Raw genomic sequence first — 16,773 nt, forward strand, 5'->3', positions numbered from 1 at the left:
AAACATTATGAAGACCTTCAGAAGTTTGATGGCCAACAAATTTGACTTAGTGCAGACAAACAGGTAGAAAGGGATTCCATATCCTGATAGCTTCCTGTCACAGGAGATTGAAGTGTACATTTTCACATGGAACAATCCTAAAATCTGTCTAGAGTGGCTACTAAAATACTCAGAGATCTTCATTGGAAAGCATACGAGGCAGATTTAAAGATCTAAATATGTACCTTAGAGGAAAGGCAGGATAGGGGAGATACGTTGGAGACATTTAAATCTCTCATATCAGTACACAATAGGTTCTCACAGGACAAGCAGGATGGTAGTCCTCACATATGGGTGACATCACAGGATGGAGCCCAATCACTGAACACTTTTGTCAAAGTTTCCAGAACTTTGACTGGCCCCTACTGGGCATGGCACTAACCCTGCAGCCAGCAGGGGTCCCCCTTCAGTCGTCTTTTTTCTGCGCAGCAGTAGCCTCGTGGTAAAGGAGCTCTGCAGACATTCCTGACAATTTTCCTCACGGAATTACTAAAAGTTAATTTGCACCACAGGGGTCCCTCCTTTAACTTTTTTCAGACCGCGGTACTCCGGTAAGTTTTTACCCGTTTTCCGTCAATTACCGTCTAGTTTGGCCCTTGTGGCCTACTGGCCATCGACCATACCGCAGCTCGATTTTCCATGACCATGGCATCTGGGTTCCGTCAGTGCCCGGACTGTAATCGCACCATGTCAATCACAGACCCCCATAAAGTCTGTGTTATGTGTCTAGGATGCGAGCACAATGTCTTGACCTGCACCAAATGTGCCCTAATGACACCAAAAGGTCGCAAGGCCAGAATGGAGAAGATGGAACTTCTCTTCTGTGCTCAAATCCCGACTCCGTCCATTGCATCGACTTCGTGCCAGCATCGACCACCGGCCAGTGACCGTCCGGCATTGACATCTCGGCCTTCGACACCCTCTACTCCCCCTCAGGACCGAGGGGATCATAGAGACAAACATCGCCATCGACACCGTAAGTCTCAGACCATCAAGGGAGCAAAATAATCAACCTCACTATCGTCCGAGCCACCGTCAAAGAAACCCCGTCCAGAAAAGGCACAGACCTTTTCTGCGATCGGGTCACCGAGGCAACCCTCACCTGACGGGATTGGGAGCTGCAACTCCGCCTTTAATGGTGGTCCCTCCAGCTATGCCTCTGCCTCCTTCTGTTCCGGAGCCGGGGCTGCTTGCTCCAGGTCTCCGAGAAGAACTGGACTGGATGGTTCAGGAGGCCATCGACAAAGCGATGCAACGACTCCAGGTTCCTCCGACACCAGTACAGATTGCGGAACTGTCCACCGACCCGATTCTGGCAGCATTGGCACCGCTGCTGTCCAGGATGGAAGCGCTCATTGCCGCTTTTCCACCGATGGACCCCGGGTGGCTCCGATGCCCTCCCTGCTTACATTGTCATCGGGAGGAGAAACACCGTTCTGTGTCCCTCACTACCGATACAACCATCGGTGCTGATATGTCCGGCTCCACCGAGCCATCCATCGATGCCTGCGCTGGTGCCTTCGATGCCTTCATCGGTGCCTCCGATAATTCCTCAGATTCCTTCGAAGCCTAGACCAGGACCTTCAGGTATCCAACCATCCTGTTCCCCTCTAATATCTAGAGGGACAGGTGCTGATCCCTACGACATCTGGACTGATGATTCCTCCCCAGACACAGATTCACCTTCACCCACTGAAAGTAGGAAGCGTTCTCCTCCAGAGTACCTCTCCTTTATAAATTTTGTGAAGGAAATGGCTGAATTGGTTACCTTCCAATTACAGACTGAACAGGATGACAGACATCAGATGATGGAGTTGCTCTAATTCTTGGATGCTCCCAAGGAAATAACCTCCATCCCTATCCATCAGGTTCTTCTGGATCTACTCAAGAAGAACTGGGAACATCCTGGCTCCAGTGCATAGAAAAGCTGACACTACCTATTTGGTGCAGTCAGCTCCAGGCTTTCAGAAAACTCAATTGGATCACCAATCTGTAGTTGTTGAATCTGCACAAAAAAAAGCAAAGAGATCAAAGCCTCACACTTCTTTTCCCCCTGGCAAGGAACAGAAATTTCTAGATGCCATTGGCCGCAGAGTATTCCAAGGCTCAATGCTCATCTCCCGGATTGCCGCTTATCAGCTCTATATGACCCAATATAATAGGGTCATTTTTAAGCAGATACAAGATTTTAACAGACTTCCTGCCTCAGCAATTCAAAGATCAGCTTCAAACCCTAGTAAACAAGGGTTTTGAGGCAGGCAAGCATGAGATTAGATCATCCTATGATATCATTGATACTGCTACCAGAGTATCTGCAGCAGCTATTTCGGCAAGGAGATGGGCCTGGCTCAAGTCTTCTGACCTTCGCCCTGAGGTACAAGATAGGTTATCCCCCACACAGGGTAGGTCAGATAACCTATTTGGAGAACAAATTCAACAAACAGTGGTGGAACTGAAGGACCATAACGAGACTGACAGCTCTCTCTGGTACCTTCTGACTACTCTTCAAAACAGCCCTTCCGAAAGGACTCTAAGAAGTCCTTCTGGCCAAAGAAGTCCTACCCGCCACTAGCCAGATCCCTTGCCACGAGACCTTTTCAGAAAGCCCAGTCTCATCAGACACGGAAACAAAAACCACAAGCAGCTCCTCAACCAGGTTCTGCTTCAGGTTTTTGACTTCCACCTAGAGAGCAGCAGCCAGCCACCATTGCCTCACATACCAGTAGGAGGCAGACTGTGCCATTTCAACAACATATGGCACTCAATCACCTCAGACCAATGGGTACTGGCGATAATTTCCCAGGGTTACCATCTAAACTTTCTCTCCGTGCCCCTGGACTCCCCACCTCTGCCGACGTGGAGAACATCCGACCACTCCATTCTTCTGGATCAGGTCGTCTCCCTCCTTCTCCAGTCCAAGGCAATAGAACCCATACCCTATTCTCAGCACGGCCTAGGGTTCTATTCCTGGTACTTTCTAATCCCCCAAAAATTCGGGAGCCTTAAACAAGTACCTCCAGCGAGAGAAGTTCAAGATGGTAAAATTGGCTTGCGTCTTCCTCTTCTACAAAGAGGAGACTGGCTCTGCTCTCTCGACCTCCAGGACGCATACACTCATATTGTGATAACTCCATCTCATCGCAAATACCTGAGGTTTCTAGTAGGTCCCAAGCACTATCAGTACAGAGTGCTTCCATTTGGCCTAGCCTCTGCGCCACGAGTCTTCACGAAATTTATTTATTTATTTTAAGTTTTTCTATACCGGCATTCACAATAGATATCGCATCATGTCGGTTTACAATTAACAAGTGGATAGGTAACAAAAAAGGTAAAAACTAATATTTATCTTATTAATAATAATAATAATAATCGTAGTAATAATAATAAAACATTAAACAAGAGAAGGCTAAGGTATGCAGTTACAATAAAACAAGGGAGTAATACAACTTGGAGCATAGAAAAGAAGCAGGGGATTAAATCGAAAGAACGTAAATGCCAGTCAATGTGCTTAAGGCATTAGTGAATTGTCTTTATGAGGTAGGAATATTAATTATAAGGTAGGGATATTAGTTGCCGTGAATAAGGCAAAGTCTGAGTGCTTAGTTAATGATGGAATAGGTTCAGTTTAGTTCAGGAAAGGCTTTCATGAATAGCCACGTTTTGAGTCTTTTCCTGAATGTGGGCAGGCAGGGTTCCTGTCTCAAATCTGGTGGGATGGAGTTCCACAGTGTTGGTCCTGCAGTGGAGAACGCCCTGTCTCTGGTGGTTATGTGCCGCATGGATTTGGAGTGTGGTACTTGTAGGGTTTCTCTATAGGACTCTCTGATTGGTCTGTTGGATGTAAATTTTTTGAGAGGAATTTGAAGGTTGAGCTGAGAGTGTTGGTGTATAGCTTTGAAAATAGTGGTTATAGACTTATATATATGATTCTGTAGTGAATTGGTAGCCAGTGCAGGTCTTTGAGGATTGGTGTTATGTGGTCTCTTCTCCGTGTGTTAGTTAATATTCTCGCAGCCGTGTCTTGAACCATCTGAAGGGGTTTCGTGTGAGATGAAGGGAGACCTAATAGCAAAGAGTTGCAGTAATCTAGTTTAGAAAATACTATTGATTGCAGAATAGTTCTGTAGTCATGAAAGTGGAAGAGAGGTCTTGTTCTTTTTAAGACTTGGAGTTTATAGAAGCAGTCCTTAGTAGTTTGATTTATGAATGCTTTTAGGTTTAACCTGTTATCAAAGATAGCTCCCAGGTTTCTTACTTGTGGAGTTTGTAAATTGGGTGGAGGATTTGAGTCGGTGTTACTGTATTCAGATGAAATTAGGAGGAGTTCGCTTTTTGAGGAGTTTAGTATTAGATTAAGGTTGGAGAGGAGTCCATCAATTTTTTTAAGACTAGTTTCCCAGAATTCTAGGGTTTTGCTGTAGGATTCTTTGACGGGGATGACTATCTGGACGTCATCTGCATAAAGAAAGTGCTTAAGGTTTAAATCAGTTAGCAGTTGGCAAAGAGGGAGCAAGTAGATATTAAAGAGCGTTGGTGAAAGGGAGGAGCCTTGTGGAACTCCCGTAGATGAAGGGTAGTGTTGAGATTCTTTATTGTGAATTTTGACTTTGTATTTTCTGTTCCCTAAGAACGATTTGAACCACGATAGTGCTGTTCCTGTTATTCCGATGTTTGCTAATTGAGTTAGTAGGGATGAATGGTTAACCGTATCAGAGAAATGCCTTGTAGTGGTTGCATCCTTCCTAAGAACTCATGGTGTTGACATCTACCTCTATCTAGACGATTGGTTAATCAGGGCTCCCACTCAGCAAGCAGCTCTGTCGTCCCTCAGTCTAACCTTACACATTCTAATTTCATTAGGGTTTCTCGTCCATTACGACAAATACTCTTTAGTCCCATCTCAAACCTTGTCATTCATTGGGGCAGACTTGGACACCTTACAGGCAAAGGCTTTGCTGCCTCAACAGCGAGCTGTCACACTTGTGTCTCTTGCAAACCAGCTGCAGTCTCAGCACTCCGAGACTGCATGCCACTTTCTCATCCTTCTGGGACACATGACGTCCTCAGTTCAGGTCACACCAATGGCTCGTTTGGCCATGAGTCATGCAGTGGACTCTACGGTCACAATGGACTCAAAGCATTCAGCCCCTGTCGACCATTGTCCACGTAACAGACTCACTCCATCAGTCTCTTGCCTGGTGGAACAATCAGATCAATCTGATCAATCTCCAGGGCTTGCCCTTTCAGGCTCCAGATCCTCAAATCACTCTCACCACCGATGCTTCCAACCTCGGCTGCGGAGCCCATGTGGCCAATCTGCAGACACAAGGATCTTGGCCTCCAGAGGAAGCCAAACACCAAATAAATTTCCTGGAGCTTTGAGCAATCAGATACGCTCTCAGAGCATTTCAGGATCGCCTCTCAAATCATGTCATCCTGATCCAGACGGACAACCAGGTGGCCATGTGGAACATCAAGAAACAGGGAGGCACGGGCTCCTTCTTTCTGTGTCAGGAAGCTGCACAGATATGGGCGGAAGCGCTCTCCTATTCGATGTACCTGAGGGCCACCTGTTTACTGGGAGTGGACCATGTGTTGGCAAACAAGCTGAGTCGCATCTTTCAACCGCACGAGTGGTCTCTGAACCCCTCAGTAGCGAACTCCATCTTCCAACATTGGGGATATCCTTAGATAGACCTCTTTGCGTCTGCTCAAAATCGCAAAGCAGAGAACTTCTGCTCTCATTCGCAGCAAACACAGTCAACCAAAAGCGCACTCTCCCTCTCCTGGGCAACCGGTCTACTTTATGCATTCCCTCCACTTCCTCTTCTTTCGAAGACTTTCATGAAGTTACGTCAGGACAAAGGAACCATGATCCTGATAGCACCTTACTGGCCAAGCCAAGTGTGGTTTCCAATCCTTCAGGATCTCTCCATTCGCAGGCACATTCCCTTGGGAAAGGACCCGCTTCTGATCACTCAAAACGACGGGTGCCTATGATATCCCAGTCTTCAAGACTTGTCCCTGACGGCATGGATGATGAAAGGTTAATCCTTCAACCACTTAATCTTTCTGAGCCAGTTTCCCGTGTCCTGATTGCTTCACGGAAGCCTTCCACGAGAAAAGCTTACTCTTACAAATGGAAAAGGTTCACCTCATGGTGCTCTTCTCAGTCCCTTGACCCCTTTTCCTGTCCAATCCTGAAATTTCTGGATTATCTCTGGCATCTATCATTCTTCCATTAGAATGCATGTCAGTGCGGTAGCCACCTTCCATAAAGGTGTCGGAGATGTCTCTATATCAGTACACCCCCTTGTAACACGTTTTTTGAAGGGCTTGCTCCACATCAAGCCTCCGCTACGTCCTCCGGCCCCTTCTTGGGACCTTAATTTAGTTCTGGGTCGGCTCATGAAACCACCTTTCAAGCCTCTCCACTCCTGTGACCTCTTATATCTCACATGGAAAGTGATTTTCCTTTTGGCTATCACTTCAGCTCGCAGAGTTAGTGAATTGCAGGCTCTAGTTACCTATCTGCCTTACACTAAACTTCTGCGGGACCGGGCGGTACTCTGCACTAACCCAAAATTCTTGCCTAAGGTAGTTTTGGATTTTCATCTTAATCAATCCATCATACTACCTACCTTTTTTTCCCAGGCCCCATGCCAACCCAGGAGAACAGGCTCTGCATACACTTGACTGTAAACAGGCTCTAGCATTCTACCTAGACCGTACAGCTGCCCACAGGGAAAACACTCAATTGTTTGTCTCTTTCCACTCTAACAAGTTAGGGAAGCCTGTGGGTAAGCAGACTCTCTCCTCCTGATTGGCGGACTGCATAACCTTCTGCTATCAGCAAGCGGGCATTCCATTCCAAGACTGTTAAAGCACACTCTGTGAGGGCCATGGCGACTTCAGTAGCACACCTACGATTGGTGTCGCTTCCTGACATTTGTAGGGCTGCCACTTGGAGTTCTCTCCACAACTTTGCTGCTCACTATTGCTTGGACAAAGTCTGTCCTGCATAAGCTGTTTGCAACGTGACATACCAACACCCTTCTGCCTGCCCAGTGGGGTTCAGGATGCCCTCGTCCAAATTCCACCCCAGTTGTTGTGCCTGTTGCACGCCTTTGGTTACATTTGGTGCATGTTCGGACATCCTTAGCTCGGTACTCACCCATATGTGAGGACTACCATCCTGCTTGTCCTGTGAGAAAGCAAAATGTTGCTTACCTGTAACAGGTGTTCTCACAGGACAGCAGGATGTTAGTCCTCACGAAACCCGCCCGCCACCCCACGGTGTTGGGTTCGTAACGTTTTGTTTTATTTTTCGGCACTGCCTGTAGCTTTCAAATAACTGAAGGGGGGACCCCTACTGGCTGCAGGGTTAGTGCCATGCTGGGCATGCCCAGTAGGGGCTAGTCAAAGTTCTGGAAACTTTGACAGAAGTTTTCCGTGATTGGGCTCCATCCTGATGATGTCACCCATATGTGAGGACTAACATCCTGCTTGTCCTGTGAGAAAGCAAATGTTGCTTACCTGTAACAGGTGTTCTCACAGGACAGCAGGATGTTAGTCCTCACGAAACCCGCCCGCCACCCCACGGTGTTGGGTTCGTAACGTTTTGTTTTATTTTTCGGCACTGCCTGTAGCTTTCAAATAACTGAAGGGGGGACCCCTACTGGCTGCAGGGTTAGTGCCATGCTGGGCATGCCCAGTAGGGGCTAGTCAAAGTTCTGGAAACTTTGACAGAAGTTTTCCGTGATTGGGCTCCATCCTGATGATGTCACCCATATGTGAGGACTAACATCCTGCTGTCCTGTGAGAACACCTGTTACAGGTAAGCAACATTTTGCTATACATCTGATAGTCAAAACTTTAAAACTCAGGATCAGGGGACTGTGATCCTCAACACCTTTTCACGTTCTATTCATTTGGACCTTGTCGCTGAGGAAATGAATAAAATTGGGAGTCTCCTTAATTTTGATCAGGCAAGAAGCATTGCTCCCCCACAATATCTAGTCTCTGGCCCTCCGTTTGGATGCTGAGGGGTTCTCTAGTATGGTCCCTTGGTTTCTCTGGTAAGGTGTTTCAAATCTTTCAGATTTCTAGAAAGGAATACACCATGTGGTCTTATGGTTCTCTTTAAGAGGTAAACCCCAATTCCATCCCTCCTCTAACCATCCTCCTTCTAAAAAGAAAAATACAATGAACGTCCTTACTCCATTCTAAAATGTTCACTATCCTAATAAAATGCATTCAAACTAGTGTTTGTTTATGTATCCACATCCTATCTCACAGCTGCCAAGTAAAAAATATATTCTGGAATTAATTTTAGAAATGAAATAGAAATAAAACAAAATATGAAATGGTTTAGTTGGATGACTGTCGACTCTGTAGCAATTCTTAATACTTAAAGCTCTTGTGTAACCAGTCATCTTCAAAAGCACATACCAAATGAATTGGTCCCACATGTGTTAGAGTACTAATTCATATCATGACCAGATAAATTCAGCAGTCCTGTTTGTTCTCTCTACTGGATAGTGCATTTCAAAGTGAAGACCCAGCTGTGAGTACCAATTTGCTATCAGACGTTAGGGACAAAGTTGTAGAAAGGCACAGATCTGAGGATGAGTATAAAAACTTGGATATCCCTGGAGTACAATCAAGACTATCAAGAGATGGAAGGTATATTGCACAAAGACTCTTCTGAGATCAGGCAGTCCCTCCAAACTGGATGTCCAGCTTTGAAAGAGCTGCAGGCTTGTGTGGCTAAGATTGGTCAAAGTGTGCATGTGACAGTTATATCCCAAGCACTCTTCAGATCTGGCCTGTATAGTAGGGTGAATGAAGGAAGCAATTACTCAAAGCCCAGAGTGAATCCCATTTGAAGAATGCAGAGGACTATGTAGGATACGGAACCCATATGGCAAAAGATTGTATGGTCTGACAAAACTAAAAAAAGAATATTTTTGTACCACATTTGGTGCAGACCTTAACACTGCACATCTAGAGAACTCCATCCCTACAGTGAAGCATGGTGGTGGCAGCATCATGTGATGGGGATGTTTGTCATTGCAGGGCACTTGTCAAGATTGAAGGGTCAATGAATGGAGAAAAGTATAGAAAAATCCTTGAGAAAATCTGTAAGAAAGCTGAAACTGGGACAAGTGGTCATCTTTCTGCATAACAATCACTCAAAGAACACAGAGTAGCTAAGGAACAAAATGGTAATTGTCCTGGAATGGCCTAGTCAGAACCTTAATTTCAAACCATTCGAAATCTGTGGCATGACTTGAAGACTGCTGTCCAATATTTCCTAAGGAACTAGACCGCGCACAGACAGTTTTGTAAAGAAGAATGGTCTACTATTGACAAATCTAGGTGTGCAGAGTTGGAGACTTTTCCCAACCGACGCAAGCTGTTACTGCTGCCAAAGGTGCTTCCACTAAGCATTGTATAGGGCTAGAGTCTTATTCAGTTGTTGGATTTCAGTTTTCCTTTTTGAATACATGTCTGCTTTGTTCCCCAGTAAAACATTGTTGGCCCTGAAAGGTGGAGCGTGGTATGTTGATAAACGGGGAAAAAACAATTTTAAATGCATGCAAGTCTGATTTCCCAACACAACAAAATGTTTGAGTATGTAAACCTCCGATAAGAGTTTTACCCAACAAAGATTCCTGCCTACTGACAGTTCTTGCTTCCCCTTTTTGTTGAAGGCATATCTCAGTGAAACTGCTTGTCTTCAGGGAATACCTGTTATAGGCAAGCAATGAATCCCAGGTAGAGAATCCTGTGTAGAAAGAAGAAATTCTCCCAGGACAAGCAGGATGGACGTCCTCACATGGGTGACCTCATCAGATGGAGCCTTGTCACGGAACTCTTTTCTCAAAGTTTCTAGAACTTTGACCGGCACACTGAGCATGCCCAGCATGCCCAGCATGCCACTAACCCTGTAGCCACCAGGGGTCCCCCTTCAGTCTCTTTTTTTTCCTCTCAGCAAGTTGCCTCATGATTAGGAGCTTTGTGAGAAATTTCTCACAACTTTCCTCACGGAGCTTTTGAAATGTAATCTTCCTAAAATCACCCTCACCGGGGTCCCCCATCGCGCTCCGTTCCCTCCGGTGCTTGCTAAGTGTTTTCCTTGCGGTTTGCGGTCGATTCCCAGCAGCATTCTCCCCGATGCCCAATGGGCATTGATCACATGCCCGCCTGGTTTTCTATGGCGACCAGGTTCAGAAAATGTCCCAAGTATCCGAGGACCATGTCCATCACGGACCCGCATACCGTTTGTATTTTATGCTTAGGCCCTTCGCACGACGTCCGTCAATGCCCTAGTTGCACACAGATGACCCCCAAAGGCCGGCGTGTTCGTCTGGATAAGATGGAGCAGTTGTTTGCATCAAAACGTTCTGCTCCGATCAGTGGCACTTGAACTGGAGTTCAAGTGCCACTGATCGGAGAGGGCTTATGCTCCGCCGTGAACTTCGGGGAGCTGGTGACCGTCCGTCACCCACACCATCAAAAGCATTGGTGTCATTGTCCACTGTGCCGGAGAAGGACTAGACCGAGCACCGAGGGGAACATCGCCACCAGCACAGACATGCATCCCTGCCCGGTGCCAGCAGCAATACCGCAGCAGCATAGACTTCCACCGAGCCACCTGCGAAGAGGGCCCGGGGAAAGGAGCCCCATCCTCCTCTGGACCCGGGATCCCGAGGCATTCCCCACCAATATCGATGCCGGGTACTGAGCCGCCATAGATCGCTGTGGAGCATTCAGTAACACCTAGCCTGCCTCCTACCCCAGCTGCCGTGCCATCCATGCCAGCTTTTCGGGAGGAATTGGACCGCATGGTCAAAGAGGTAGTCCTGAATGCCTTTCAGGGTTTCCCTTTGCCACCGGTGCTGGCCCCCATACCAGCACCGAAACCGGCATCCTCGATGTTTGCACCGCTCTTCGAGTGTCTAGACACCCTCATCAGTGCCCTGGACGTGCCATTGGACACGCTGGCATAGTCGCACATCGAGGCTTCCGCAGGACCCGATTCCCATACCGGGTTCCTCGAAGGAAGAAGGGACATCTGGCTCGATTCCAGCATGGGATCCACCGATGCTGGAGCTCGTTCCAGGGCCATCGGGACTGTCTGCCTAAGTGCACCGCATCCACCTCGATACCTGCACAGTCGCCTTCGATGCTGATGCCGTATCCATCGATGCCTTCTCGTCGTCTCGATTCTGGCATCCTTCCTCCCTCAGGAATCCCAGTGGGTGAGGAGCTCACTCCCTATGATCCACGGGAGGATGCATCCTCGGACCATTCCTCACAGGATTCCGAGAATTGCTTTCAGCCCCGGAGGAAAGGCGTCATTCTCCCCCGGAGGACCTCTTTTGCCAGCTTTGTCAAAAAGATGTCTGAGTCCATACCATTCCCACTAATAACGGAGGAAGATGCTCGCCACAAAATGTTGGAGGTCTTACAATTTATAGATGCTCCAAAAGAGGTAATGGTATACCAGTTCAGGAAGGTCTGCTTGACTTCTTGCACTGCCTGTGGGACCATCCAGGTACGGTTCCTCCAGTAAACAGATGCTACTTACCTGGTCCAACGAGCCAATTGCCCCATCATTCTGTGGTTATGGAATCAGCCCAGAAGAAGGCAAAAAGATCCCGTCCACACTCCTCTGCTCCTCCTGAAAAAGATCAGAAGGCATTGGATGCATTGGGACGTAGGGTCTTTCAAGGGTTGATAGCACGAATAGCAGCATATCAATTATATATAACCCAATATAACAGAAATCTCTGGAAACAAGTCCAGGATTTTGCAGAGAATCTACCACAGCAACAAGACACCTTGTCCTCCATCCTACAGAAAGGATTGGAAGCAGGTAAGCAAGAGGTCAGAGCTGTTTACGACTCTTTTGAAAAAGCATCCAGAGTCTCGGCAGTGGGCATCAGTGCTAGACTCTGGGCATGGCTCAAGGCCTTAGACTTACGGCCGGAGGTGCAGGATAAGCTTGCATATCTCCCATGTACAGGTAAAAATCTGTTCAGGGACAAAATCCAAGACGCAGTAGCCCAGTTGAAGGACCATCATGAGACTCTGCATCAACTATCAACTGTCACCTCAGATGCACCCTCCGTAGCCTGCAGGGGCTTACACAGGGTCGTCAAAGAAATTCTACAGACCACGCAGATATTATCCTCCTGCATTCTGTGCTCGACCAGCTCGGGCCCCTTAGAGAGGACATACCCGCCAAACAAGAACACCTAGAGCGCAGCCAGCTCCACAAGCTGGTCCTGCGACTGGTTTTTGACTCCTTTCCAGAGAGCAGCAACCATCCCCCCTTGATCCTGCAATTCAGTCCACCAGTGGGAGACAGTCTTTGTCACTTTGCAACCAATTGGCATCCAATTACCAGGGACAAGTGGGTGCTATCCATCATAACCCACGGTTACCATCTAAATTTTTCAACGGTACGCCCGGACTCCCCACCCAGTCTAGCATGGAGCCGGGATGATCACACAACACTTCTCGAGTCAGAACTCTCAACTCTTGACCCAACAGGAGAGAGTGTTCTTCTCCAGGTATTTCCTAATTCCAGAAAAGAACGGCGGCCTCCGGCCTATTCTAGACCTCCATGCATTGAACACATTTCTTTGCAAGGAACGATTCAGGATTGTGTCCCTAAGCACCATGTTTCCTCTACTACATCAAGGGGATTGGCTGTGTTCTCTGGACCTTCAGGATGCATATGCCCATATTGCAGTCTTCCCTCCTCATCGCAAGTACCTATGATTTGTAGTGGGACACGGGCATTATCAATACAGAGTACTGCCATTCGGCCTGGCCTCCGCGCCCCGAGTGTTCACCAAGTGCCTTGACAGTAGTGGCTGCACATTTACGCCACAGGGGCATACACATCTTTCCATATTTGGACGACTGGCTCATAAAAAGCCAGTCCAGACAAGGAGCCCTTGACTCCCTCGGTCTCACTATACGGCTCCTGTACTCACTGGGTTTTCTGATCAACTACCCAAAATCCCACTTGACACAGTCTTATCATGTCTCCTTCATAGGAACAGACCTAGGGGGAAATTGGAAAACAGGATTTACATTCAGACAACAACCAACAAGGACTGAACTTCACAATCTGGGTAAACAAGCGTGGGGGTAGCTTGATTGTTACGTTGGTTACTACCCTAAACCAATTAAGCCTGATACATCACTTTAAATGCATATACAGCATTGCTCTCTGCTTCAACGGCAGGGGGAAATGTGGAAAACAGGATTTACATTCAGACAACATCCAACAAGGCATTGATCTGTGCAGTCTGGGTAAATAAGCATCGGGGTAACTTGCTTGATGCGGCGGTTACTACCCTTAACCATTAAGCCTTATGCTCACCTTTGATGCAACTCCAACATTACTCTCTGCATCAATGAGAGGGGATGGCAGGAAATTTGAATCAAACAGTTACCAACAAGGGCCCTGAACTTGGTGGTTGTTGAAACAGATAAGTATGGGAAAATAAATGTGGAAGCTTGCTGGGCAGACTAGAAGGGCTGATTTGGTCTTTTTCTGCTGTCATTTCTATTTCTATGTTTCACAGTAGGCAAAGGCTTCTTATCCAACAACTGCACAACCATGCTGCCAGCCTAGACAGCTCTATCCGCGGTCAACAAACAGCCTCAGCTCGCCAACTGCTCACATTATTTGGCCACATAGCATCAACAGTCTGTCACCCCAATGGCATGCTTAGCCATGAGACTGACACAATGGACTTTAAAATCTCAATGGCATCAAGCCACTCAGCCGCTTATGTCACTTGTCCACATAACCAGTCAACTTTGTTTGTCTCTTGCTTGGTGGACGCACAAGGCCAACTTACAAACAGGCCTTCCAGCAACCAGCTCCTCAGGTGACCTTAACCAAGGACACCTCCAACCTAGGTTGGGGAGCCCATGTTGGAAGCCTTCTAATCCAAGGGACTTGGACAAGAACCGAAGCGACCTGTCAGATAAACTTCCTGGAGCTTCGGGCGATACGGTACACCCTCTATACATTCAAGGACTGCCTCTTCAACAAGGTAGTCTTGATCCAAACAGACAACCAAGTTGCAATGTGGTACCTGAGCAAACAGGGGGGCATGGGCTCTTATCTGCTCTGCCAAGAGGTGGCGCAGATTTGGGCCTGGGCCTTGTCGCACTCAATTCTACTGCGAGCCACTTATCTGGCAGGCACAGAGAATACACTGGCGGACCACCTCAGCCAATGTTTCCAGCCCCATGAGTGGTCCTTGGATCCCTCTGTTGCGAGCAGAATCTTCCACCAGTGGGGTCAACCGATCATCGACCTCTTTGCATCCAAACAGAACTGCAAAGTGGAACTCTGCTGCTCCCTGCACAGGGACCGGACAGCACCAACCATGGATGCCTTTGCCCGTCCCTGGGACATAGTTCTGCTATATGTGTACCCTCCGATTCCGCTAAGTAAGACTCTTGTGGAGCTACAACAGGACCGAGGTACCATGATACTCATAGCCCCGTATTGGTCATGCCAAGACTGGTTTCGCATACTTCTCAACCTCTCTGTCCAAGATCCCATTCGCCTGGGCATGGAGCCCAATCTCATAACACAGAATCATGGCAAGTTACGCCACCCGAACATCCAGACCCTGTCTCTAACAGCCTGGATGTTGAAAGGTTGATTCTACAACCACTCAATCTTTCTAGTGGCATCTCTCTCAAGTCCTCATAGCTTCACTGAAACCTTCCACGTGGAAATCTTACCGCTCTAAATGGGAGAGGTTTACCTTGTGGTGCACACAGAAGGGCTTTGATCTTTCTTGCCCCGCATTCAAACTATTAGACTGTCTCTGGCACCTCTCAGAATCTGGCCTCCAGGCTTCCTCTATACAAGTACACCTCCGTGCCATCTCTGCGTACCATCAAGGTATAGGGGATACCCCGATATCTCAACCCCTGGTGAGTCGCTTCATGAGAGGCTTACTACAGCTTAAGCCTCCTCTACGACCACCGGTCGTGGTATGGGACCTCAACGTAGTACTTTCATGGCTCAGGCGTCCTCCTTTTGAGCCCCTGCAAACTTAGATATCTTACATGGAAAATTATTTTCCTAGTAGCCATTACATCTGCTCGCAGGGTAAGTGAGTTACAGGCCCATGTGACCTACTCACCCTACACAAGGTTCCTCTATGACTGAGTGGTTCTCTGCTCTCACCCTAAATTCCTGCCTAAGGTGGACACTGATTTCCATTTAAATCAGTCCATAGTCTTGCCCACTTTCTTCCCAAGCCTCACATTCACCTGGGTGAGCGAGCTCTGCACACCTTGGACTGTAAACGTGCACTTGCATTTTACTTAGATCGCACTGCAGCCCATAGGAAGTCCACCCAACTCTGTTTCTTTTGACAAAAACAAGCTTGGAGTTGCGTTGGGCAAGCAGACTCTCGCCAACTGGTTGGCAGACTGCATTGAATTCTGCTACCAGGAAGCAGGCCTTCCACTTCAGGGACGAGTGAAGGCGCACTCAGTTAGGGCCATGGCAACGTCAATAGCACACTATATTGTTCAGTACCGATTGCCGACATCTGCAGAGCTGCGACGTGGAGTTCTCACCACACCTTCACAGCCCACTACTGCCTGGACAAGGCTGGAAGACAAGACTCCGTCTTTGGCCAGTCTGTCCTACAAAACTTATTTTCAGTATAGAAACCCAACTCGTCCTACCTCGACCCGCTGTGAATTTCAGGCTGTCTCATTGCCAACAGCACCCCAGTTGTTGTGCCTGTTGCACATGTGTGCTGCTTGGCTTGCTTCTTATGAGTCAGCCTGTAGCTTGCTATTCACCCATATTTGAGGACTACCATCCTGCTTATCCTGGGAGAAAGCAGAGTTGCTTACCTGTAACAGGTGTTCTCCTAGGCAGCAGGATGTTAGTCCTCAAGAAACCCACCCTGCGGAGTTGGGTTCGATACCGTTTTCTTATTTTATTTTTCGCTCGAACATTTTACTACAAACGAGTCTGAAGGGGGGCCCCTGGTGGCTACAGGGTTAGTGGCATGCTGGGCATGCTCAGCGTGCCAGTCCAAGTTCTAGAAACTTTGACAAAAGTGTTCCGTGACAGGGCTCCATCTGTTGATGTCGCACATATGTGAGGACTAACATCCTGCTGTTCTGGGAGAACACCTGTTATAGGTAAGCAGCTCTGCTCTATGATTTCTACCCCTGGGGAGAGCCCTAAAATCCAGAAAGGTCCAGAGGGAAATAAAGCAATTTACACAGGTAAATTCATGGGCTGTTTTATTGCCCCCCTCCCCCCATGGGTAAAAGTGTGTGTATACTATTTCTGGCAAGTATCTTTGTACCCGCATACTTCTGAAAGTGTGCTGCTTGCACCGGCTGCATTTTAAAGGGATAATCCCTTCCTCCTTCCCTTGTGAGTTTCACTTCCTTCTGTAGTCAAAGATGTTATATGGAACTGAGGGCAGCTGCTGCACATGGGCTCTCAAGGACTTTTGCCATTTCCAGAAAGCACTGGGAATAGTCTGTCCATTTGGCACAGTCACATGCGCACTTGTGTGACCGGGGAGCTGTTGTGTTTAATTGGAACCTGCCAAGCACTTTGGATAATGCAGACTATACATTAAAAAAAACAAAACAAAAAACCCCCACCTGTGGCAGATATCGGGTTGAGTGCAGCAATTCCGGCCT

At 47.6% G+C, this 16,773-nt stretch overlaps 1 protein-coding gene across 2 annotated transcripts in view; it reads left to right on the forward strand.

Moving 5' to 3' along the window:
* SLC45A4 (solute carrier family 45 member 4) overlaps nt 1–16,773 on the forward strand; it is a 213,796-nt gene that overhangs the window by 186,086 nt on the left and 10,937 nt on the right. The window lies entirely within an intron of this gene.

The sequence above is a fragment of the Rhinatrema bivittatum genome, chromosome 2, assembly GCF_901001135.1.
Source record: "Rhinatrema bivittatum chromosome 2, aRhiBiv1.1, whole genome shotgun sequence".
NCBI classification, from domain to species: domain Eukaryota; kingdom Metazoa; phylum Chordata; class Amphibia; order Gymnophiona; family Rhinatrematidae; genus Rhinatrema; species Rhinatrema bivittatum.